At 41.6% G+C, this 9849-nt stretch overlaps 1 pseudogene; it reads left to right on the top strand.

The window, feature by feature from the left end:
* Window positions 1-3031: 3031 nt before the first annotated feature.
* Window positions 3032-3141, top strand: LOC147897367 (U6 spliceosomal RNA; annotated as a pseudogene).
* The last annotated feature ends 6708 nt before the right edge of the window (window positions 3142-9849 follow it).

Genomic DNA, 9849 nt, shown 5'->3' with positions numbered 1-9849 from the left:
ATGTGTTGAAGTTGTGGTGGTGCAATGGTTTGCAGACGGCCATAGCTTGATGATGTCATTAGAGTGATGTATGTTGCATTATAGCAATACACATTCTTCATTCGCAAGGAGGCCAAGTTCTCCCCGACGTGCATTTGCTTACCTAAATCCTCATGAATCGCAGTGAACTTGCCTATGAATGATTCAACTGGTTCCCACTCCTCAAGGTCCAAAGGGAAAACATCTGCCACCATGAATAAGAGCTCTTAGAAATCAAACACAAAATTTCCAAATGGACTCATTACACTTACAAGTGAAAAAGATACATAGATAAAAAGGCTCACAGTGTGATGGTATCCTAGATTGATTAAATGATGGAGGAAGCCGCATATCTTTTCCCATGTAAACATGTTGCACTTTTGCGAGCCATCCTTTCTTTCCAAACTTGAACTTCAAGATGTGCCCTTTCCACTCATGCAAGGTGTCACCTCTCTTGCTCTTGGGAAGCTTATGTGGACCTTTGGTTGATCCTTTCATCAATATCAGTCATTTAAGCTGTAGGTGCAAGGGATCCACTCATCCAATGCATTTCTAGTGTTGTGGAAGACACAAGAGGTCACAGCATTGCATGGCCTTGTAGCATTTCTCCTCACCATGCTTGTAGAGGTTGCAACAACAAGAATGGGACTCCTACACAAGGCAATGCAGCTCCAACAGAGGCACAAAAGAGGGAGAAAGAGAGGGATAGAGTAGCAATAATAGAGGCACGGAAGAGGGAGAAGAAGAGGGATAGAGTAGTAGCAACAGAGGCACAAGAGAGGGAGAAGGAGAGGGATAGAGCAAGAACAACAGAGGCACAGAAGAGGGAGAAGGAGAGGGACAACAGAGTAGCTCCAACAGAGGCACAGGAGAGGGAGAGGGGAGAGAGAGAGAGAGAGGAGCTGCAGCAAGCAAGCCAGAGCAGGAGGGAGCAGAGAAAGAGGGGGAAGAGGGAAAATGCATAGGATTTGGTTCAAATCTGAGTGATTTGGTAGGCTAGACCAGAACATTGGGGGGCAAAGGCCCTAGAAAGAGGAAGGGGAGAAGAAAAATTCACCACAAGGGCCCTACCATCCCATTGAAGGCAGTTTTGGGTTCATGTGGGGGAGGTGCACCTGGTAGGAGGGCCAAACATGGGTTAAGAGGGGGGGGATGGTTTGGGTGGTCCCTAGTGTAAGGGGAGTAGCCAATAGGGGCTCTCTGTAGGCCTACCCACCCTCCACCTCAACATACCATGCCCCACACCTTCTACCACTGATCTCATTGGTACACCTCAAATCACTCTCTAATCCCTTGAAATTAGGAAACATTAATTCGAGGCCCTTTTGAGACCCCAGTCCTCCCCTAATGTCATGTACAATGGTGTATGTGCTCTGCATCCTTGCCGTTTTCTAGTCATGGCTAGCAGCCTCCTAACAGTTGAGCAGATGGCAAGAGATTTCTTGTGGTTCTCGCGATGGAATTCCTTCCCTTGGGAGTATGTTGTAACATTGATGGACCTTGGTGGCTTGGGGCTCCAATGCTTCAAAGAGATATGCGACAAACTGTGTAGCAAATGGTTGCTACGATTACATATGTAGTAGTCATGGGCTATTATAGTTCGATATTGGATTGAGCATGCAGGAGTTCTTGGTATTGTAAATGCGACTATGAGTTGGCAACAATTACTTATCTCACCATTTTTTATTAAGCTCCCATAGTTAGAGATTCTTCACAAACTTGTTTCTGAGTTCTCTATGGAAGAAAAAGCTTGAAGGGTCCACGTGGTAGGGTCTCTGCATATCATAGGTGATGGATTGCTTGGGCTAAATTGTTGGATATTGGGTGATGCTTTTCATAACCATGTTGCGCCCATTTAGATTAAGCCTCATTTTTGTAAGTCCTTCAATCTGAAAGGTATTACGTCCTAGAACAAGGTTTGGTGTTCGCAGGTACCTCTTGGTGATCGCCTAAGGAGGTAGCAATGGACTTCCACTTGACGGTAGGGGAGGTAGATTTCAGTAGTGCTACCCTCTCTCGACTGAAAGATAATTGGCCCAAAAACCCTTACTTTCTATGATGCAAAGATCTTTTAGGGTGGATTAATGCTGCAGGCAAACCACTGTCAAAGCTTCACATTCACGACATCACGGGTGCATCTATCCCTATTCTATCACGATCTGCTTGGAAGAAGTGGGTGTCATATGACACAATGGAAATTTGGGTGCATTGCTTGTCCCAATCCTGGCATTTTACACCCTCTAATCGATTGAACTTCCTGTCATAGCTGGTGTTGGTCGCTAAGCATTGTACTAAAGATCGGGTAGGTAAGTGGTAGATAATTTCACCGCTTGTGCTATGTGCAGAGTGGCTGTGGAGATCATTCTCATCTCTTTTGGGGGTGTTTAGTGTGTGCCCATTGTGGTGTGGGATTAGGGTCTGGTGTGAAAGCGCAAATTTGACGATAGCTTGTAAATGGAAACAAGCATTGCTTGGTGACAGGGGTCAGTTGAATGATTATCAAATGCCTATTTGGCATATATTATTTGTGCATGTATCATCTAACACATTCAGAGGAGTCAAAAGTTGACAGTTTTTAGCTGAGTTCCATTTTGTGGATATGTTCTATTAGAGGTCCAACAGGCTATCATGGAGATTCTAGGGCTATATAGTCACAACTCAGAGTCTATTGCCATGTCATGTCGTGCTCTTGTAGCCAAGCTCTAGAGCCAATCTTTTTCAGAAGTAAAATTTTTACATATTCTTTTGAATAAAATTTCATTTTTTCTGTAAAAATAAGACTAGCTACACATGACCAGATCGGCCATAAAATGATTTTCTTTGTGAGGTTGTGGGTGTATAGAAACTTACATGAATGTTTGACCTTCATTCGTAACGTGTGCGTTGCCTAGTGTCACTTAGTTGTTCTCGACGTCAATGAGATGCCTACAAAAATAATGTGGGAATATGTTAGCAATGTATGTCCAAGAGCTAAGTTTCACTGCGATTGGCCTCCTTTAGAAAAATGTCTTCTGCTTTAGGACATAAGAAAGTACATCTGATAAAATTGGAATGATATAGAGAACATTAGCAGGGCCTTGTGCAAGGATGATAGGCACAAATTGAGAAAGTAAAAACAAAAAATCCATACGCAATGTATGGGGTCCCTCTCTTGCCAACTTTTGTTTTCAGTTCTGCTTCCAAATCTGCTTTTAGTTCTACTTTTAGCTCAGCTCTTTGTTGAGCTTTATGTGACTAGGCATGGAAAGGGAATTTTAACTTTGATGAGCTTTTCATGTACCTTTGATGAGCTGGTCATGCACTCTCTTCTTGATAGGATACTTGCATGGAAGGACAATACATCAAGTACATTCAAACCAGTGTTACATAACATATGATTGAATGCCTTGTCTATATGCTTCTCTCTAATAGATGCATAAGGATGCAGATACATAGGTAGATCAAATTTTCAATTACATAAAAGGCATTGATGATAGCCCTCAATATGAAAAATTGCTTGATGTTTCATGAAACCTAGTTCTACTTTTTGATCTACATAAGCCATCAATCTGAACATGAATAGGAATTGGGAAACACCAATGGGAGTAGGGAATTCCAGCTTTTATTAGGAGATCCTAGTTAGAAAGGGAGGAAAACTTTTCTTTAGTAACCAATGTCAAGAAAGGATTTTACCTCAAGTGATTCTATATAGCAATAATAATCATGAAATGCTAAAGAAAATGCTAGAAACTGCAAAGACATTCTTAAGAAGCCTACTATACTTTAAAGACTATAACTTCTTGGAGAAGATGTGCACCATATATATAATAGCACCATATAATTTATAAGGTTTGGTTGTGTAGGAGAGTAGTCCCTTAATTCCCTATGTATCTAGATGGAATCCGAAGTTAGCTTTAAGATGTATCAAACCCAAATGCATAATATGGACTGACGCTAAAGCATAGGTAAATTTCAATTCAGTGTAGCCCGCTAATTTGTATTGCCCAGGGCAAGGCATATAACGATGGCTTTTGTATCCAATGCAGAGACAAAGCATATGCCTACGCTGCGCTGCATTAAAAGACATTTTGAGCATTTTGATGACATCGTGTGATCAGAAATGTTCTAAATTCCTAACATGAAGGTTGCTTGCTTGAGTATGCTTCTCCATAAACGCCTGAAAAGTTACATAGACTGAAACCCTATTTATAGCAAAAGGGTGGAGCTTTGTTTGTTTGTGTGACCGAGATGATCACGAGGTGAAAATTAGATGTTTCAGGTATCCATATTGGAGAATCACTAGGTACATTGTATTCTACAATTGTTCTTAGAGAGGCCTTACCTCTTCTATTAGATGTATCTGGTTGGGGATAAACCCAAATATCGATTTGAAATTTTAGAATCACATGCCTTGGTGGAATCAAAGTATTAGTCTGGTATATTAGTTTTCTTTTTCAAATAATAGATATATCCAAGTAAGTTCTTATTTTGATAGTATTGGTGGGTGGTCCTAGTATCCAATCATAGAGTGTCTTTTATAGGTTTATGTACTCGCGACTAATCAAAGCAACAAATGAAAAAGACAAAGTGTTCAAATATTCGAATTGCTAACATATTTGAAGCATCCAAATTCCGATGAAAAGAGAACACGATTCAAACGCGTACCAAGGGACAAGAAGGTGATGATTATCACATGAGAGTAGTCTGTTGCTTACTACAGATGCAAGATACGAAGCTTCAGAGATGAAGCTATGAATCTATGAACCATGAATCTATGAATCTATGAATCTAAGTTCATTATTGTTGCCTCTGTCGATTGTGGAGTTGTCTGGTTAAGAGTCGGCATCGGTATTCACGAAGATGGCACAAGACCAAAACCCCTGCTTTGCCCATCATGCTATGATTAGTGCTGCTTTTGCAGTATATATTTCTCCTCCCTTCCATCCTTTTTCTAGTCACGATAAGCAACAACTTTAGCTCTAATCATGTGAACGCGAATCTGTGACTTCCGCTTCGACTTCTGCCAAGATTCCCATGGATTTTTTCCCAAAGCTTCGAGGGGGCTTCGACCTTTCAGCAGTGTTGACCTGAAATTCTATGTAAGGTACTTGCAAAGCCGTAATCTGAGTATTCGGGCCTCTGGCATCCCTTTGTCCGTACTGTTTATTGCTAGGGAATTGATTACCCCGGCCTAGTAGATGTATCAATGGATCATAAGGCGATGGAAATTGAGGATAGAAATTTCGGTTAAAGGCGGTTTTCTAGCGTAGTTTGCCTCTACCTCTATTCAGCAAACTATTCTTCATAAGCGCATCGCAAATCTCCTTTATTTCAAATTGTAAAGATCAAGCGAATTCGTTATAGAATTCACGCCAAATTTTCCACAGTTTGTGGTTTGTTGCATTTTTTCTGTTCGTCTGCTACGTTTCTTGTTGGATTGAATAAGGAGTCGATAGCCAGTTTATTATCTATGGTCTCAGTCCCTTACTAGCTCGTTAAAACGCTTGAATTGACCTATTCTCGCCTCTTAGATAGTGAGAGTTAGCTCACGGATTCTTTTCTGTAATTATTTACCTCACCATATTGCCCTGATATGCTCAGAAGTGTGTTTGAGTTATGAGAAGTAAAGGGGGAGTTGCGACAACTTTTATGCAAGAAACTTGAGCCATGCATGCATTTTGCTACTTTTTGAACTTGTCCCGCTCAATTTCTTTGATGTGATGATCAAGCCAAAAGATTGAATTGCAACATGCTTTACCAAAGGGTTGCATTTCCCGCATATTTCCTCATAGCAATTCAACCTTTAATCCTTCCTCGTCCTTGTCCTCAATCCTCCCTAGCTCTTGTCCTTTGGGCAGTGAAATGGGCAATCGCTCTTGAAGAAGAGCATTTAAGCTACGATACGGATAGAACTAATGTGCAGAGTCCCATCATCCTTATGGTAATTTGTGGTCGAGATTGGGTCCTGTCCAATAAAAAAATTTATCACAAGTATCGTAGAAGGCAACACCACCTTCTAGGTTGGTTGTTTATTGTATAGTTTTCACATAAGCAATATCCTTGCACAATGCTTGTAGCATTAGATACTGCAAGCATTCTTCCAATCTCATTGCCTGTATATATATGGACATTTGCCTACGATTCATGGCTTTTTTGCACTGTTAACGACACGCCATTCTATGACACTATGAAATCTAGTGTAAATAGTTTTATCTGTCAAGGTTTCGGTTCGAGCTTGATTTCATTGATTGCAATCCAAGAGACACTATAAGGAACAGGTCCTTTCGACCTTTTTTACACTAGAAATTTTTTTTTTGATGAGCACAAAGGTCAGTATTTACGTCGCTATTAGCGTCAAAAAAGAACGGTCACTATATAAACGTCGCTATATAGCGACACTGGTAAATGTCGCTATATAGTGACGATTAACAGAAGCTTTAAAAAAACATTAGTGGGGCTAAACAGGGCCATAGCAAGCCCTATTTTGCCCCACTAATGTTTTTTTTTTCATAATTACAAAAGAATGTTTTTTGTTACAAAATTTTCCTTGTGAAAAGGGTGATACAAGATCGCTCAAACAAGCTGAGCGATAAAAGCATATACATGTCGAAGATTACAACATTGTTTGTTACAAAATTACCCTTTCGAAAAGGGTGATACAAAATTGCATAAACGAGCCGACATACAAAAGCATGTACATGGCGAAGTATATGCAAACTACTACTACTACTACTATTGATGCTCATCTGAATCGTCGTTCTCGTCCTCGTCCTCGTCACGCTGGTCTAATCCCTGGCCCTCGTGAGCTGCGCCTGATCCTTGGCCCTCGTGAGCTGTGCCTGATCCCTGGCCCTCATCGAAGTCGTGTAAGCCTAATCCCTCATCATCACGGCTCACCTCCACTGATGGGACGTTCGAGCTTTGATTCTAAGAGTGAAACCATATTAATTGGAAATTAGATTGGAACTTAAAGAATAAAACAATTTAAAAAGTGAGATTACAAGTAGGAGTAGACTTATACCGTGTGAGCAGCCACCTCAGTCCAATTGATCGTCACTCCCAGCACCTCCTGCTCAATAAACCATGGCTTTGTTCCTATGTGAAATGCGCATCTCGTCACTGTGTTTGTAGGAAGGCAACCCATCGCAGCTTGTTGTGGGCCCAATTTACAAGAGTTAGAAAAAGTGCATGCAATATGTAGTAAAACAAATATAATAATACATTAAATGAGAAGAATTAGACTTACCACGGTTGCCTCGAATGTCAACCGTCCGCCTGCACCAAAGTGCGAAGTACCTACAAAGTCCAGCAGTCTCCTCGCAGCCCTCCTCTGACCCTCGAACAGTTCGAGATGGTCCCTCTACTACTTCTTGAAAAACTTCTAGTCAGCTTTATCTGCCCAGCTGGGTTTAGCCTTCCCCTTCGCAATGGAAGTATGCAAGGTCGACCTACGATGCTTCAAGAGGACCCCCATGCACTCTTTCATGTAATCCGAATTGAACTCCCAATTTGGAGGGTAAGGATATTGTCTTTTCAATTCATTGATGACTACCTGCTTCTTTCCCTCATCTTGGTACCGCCAGCCAGTAGCTATGCCGCTCCTAAAGTGGTGGCTCATCAACCACCTCATGGTGGCCATCACTACTGAGCCCTTTTTATTTTCTATTCTCTCTCCAGCAACCGTGATTTCATAGGACGGGTCCTCGACCGGGTAAGGAGGACTCATGATAGTGGCAGAGTTAGAGTGAGTGGTGTTGCTGCGAGTGCTTACGGAGCAAGGAGTAGCAGTGGGAGTAGGAGAGGGTAAGGGACCTGACTGGTATTGGGTCTCGGGACCAAGTGGAGACCTGTAGGGATGTGAGTGTGCTAACTTGTCTACATCTCCCGAGTCAACACAACATAAGCGACCCTTCCCCTTTCCTTATGATGGGCACACCCAGGTGGTGACCCCTCAGTCGAAGGGGCTAGAGGGGACGGCTGGACAGTAGGTCTAGCCGTCAGTGTAGGAGAGGGATTTGTTGAGGTCCTCTGGGATAGCAGAGAGAAGAATCTCACTGCCTTTGCATCGATCATCTGTGCGACAAACTCGTCGGGACTCCCGACAAAGCCATGGGCTACTAGCAAAGGAGTTCCCTGACGGGTAGTCACAGTGCTACATCCGAGAGGAGTCAGGCTAGGGGTAGTCGCAGGGGTAGGCCCCTGAGTGTCGCCTGAGTGGAATCAAAGTCCTTTGGAGAGTAGAGATCATGATGTCTCCTTCTACGAGGGTTTCTGTACTCATCGGACGTGCGACGTGATCCCATGTCTAATTTGGGGGGATTGGACAAATGTAGACACAAACACGAAAACAAAAAACAAAAAACAATAGCGAGTAAGAAGCGAAAAGACAATTAATTACTTGAGACAATTATGAAATTCAAACTCAAGAAATTACGAGCACGCAATTGATCACTTGTGAAAATTATGAAATGACATCAACACATAAAGGATAAATATGAAAGGACAATTATTTACTTAAGATAATTATGAAAAGCCAGTTTTTGAAAAGACAAATATTTATGAAAGACAAGTGGAATCCAATAAGATTTTCATATATATATATATATATAAAATAGAGACCAAAAGCATGTCTCCAAAATTATGTATATAAAAAATATGTCATTAAAAGAGACATTCTTCAAAAAAGCCAAAATGGTTGAGGAGGTCTACTGCTTTGCGTTACTATCTAAGGTACTTTCCTCCTCCGCACTACTAGGCGGGTCACTGGGGACCTCATCCTCCACGTCTTCTAAAATGCGATCATGCTCTTCAGTGATTATGTACTCGCAATCCACAAATGCCTCCACACAATCCATTATGTCCTTTACACAATCATATTTGAGGCTCCACTAGTCGTGGCTGTCTCTCCACAACCTACAGAGATCCCATAGGTTGTGTCGTGCATTCCTCAATCGCCCTTGCTCCACTACCCTTTGGCTTGGCCCCCACCCAGAAGCATGCACTCCCACATTGTACTTTACCCAATCACTCTCTTGCGCAATATTTTCTTTTACATGAGCTAGTAGAGAAGCTATGTCTATAATCCCTGCGACATGGGGAACCGGGTTAGGGTTTAGGGAGGACACCCATGGGTAAGGGCATGGTTGTTCCATTTAGAATCTGTTTGAAAAAAAAAAGAACCAAATACGGCTAAGGAGCATGTGAAAAAAGAACCGAATACAACTAAGGAGAAGGAAATAATCATATGCATACGACGGAAAGCATATGAGGGAAAGCATATGCATAAGAGAAGGAGAGGGGAAAAGAAGAGAAAGAAGAGGGAAAAAGAGATTGAAAGAGGGGGAAAAGAACCAAATATGCATAAGAGAAAAAAGAGAGAAAGCATATGCATAAGAGAAAAAGAGAGAAAGCATATGCTTATGCTTATGCATAAGCATATGAGCATATGCTCATGCATAAGCATAGGAATAGGCATATGCTTATGAAAAGAAGAGAAAAAGAGAGGGAAAAAGAAGAGAAGGAAAGGAGAAGGAGAAGGAGACATATGCTCATGCATAAGCATAAGCATAAGAGAAGAAGAGAGAAAGCATATGTTTGAAAGAGGGGAAAAAGAAGAGGGGAAAAGTGCATAAGAATAAGAGAAGGAAGAGGGGAAAAGAGAAGCATAAGAGGGGGAAAAGAAGAGGGAGAAAGAAGAGAAGAAAGAGGGAAAAAGAGATTGAAAGAGGGGAGAAAGAGGAGAGGAAAAGAGCATAAGCATAAGAGAAGGAAGAGGGAAAAAGAGCATAAGCATAAGAGAAAAAGAAAGAAAGCATATGCTTATGCTTATGCATGAGCATATGAGCATAAGAG

This window comes from Dipteris shenzhenensis, chromosome 10 (assembly GCF_047967505.1).
Source record: "Dipteris shenzhenensis isolate YYH24624 ecotype China chromosome 10, Dip_SZ_1.0, whole genome shotgun sequence".
Classification (NCBI taxonomy): Eukaryota; Viridiplantae; Streptophyta; class Polypodiopsida; order Gleicheniales; family Dipteridaceae; genus Dipteris; species Dipteris shenzhenensis.
Note: the sequence above shows the minus strand (reverse complement) of the source record. Positions and strands in the feature narration are given on the sequence as shown.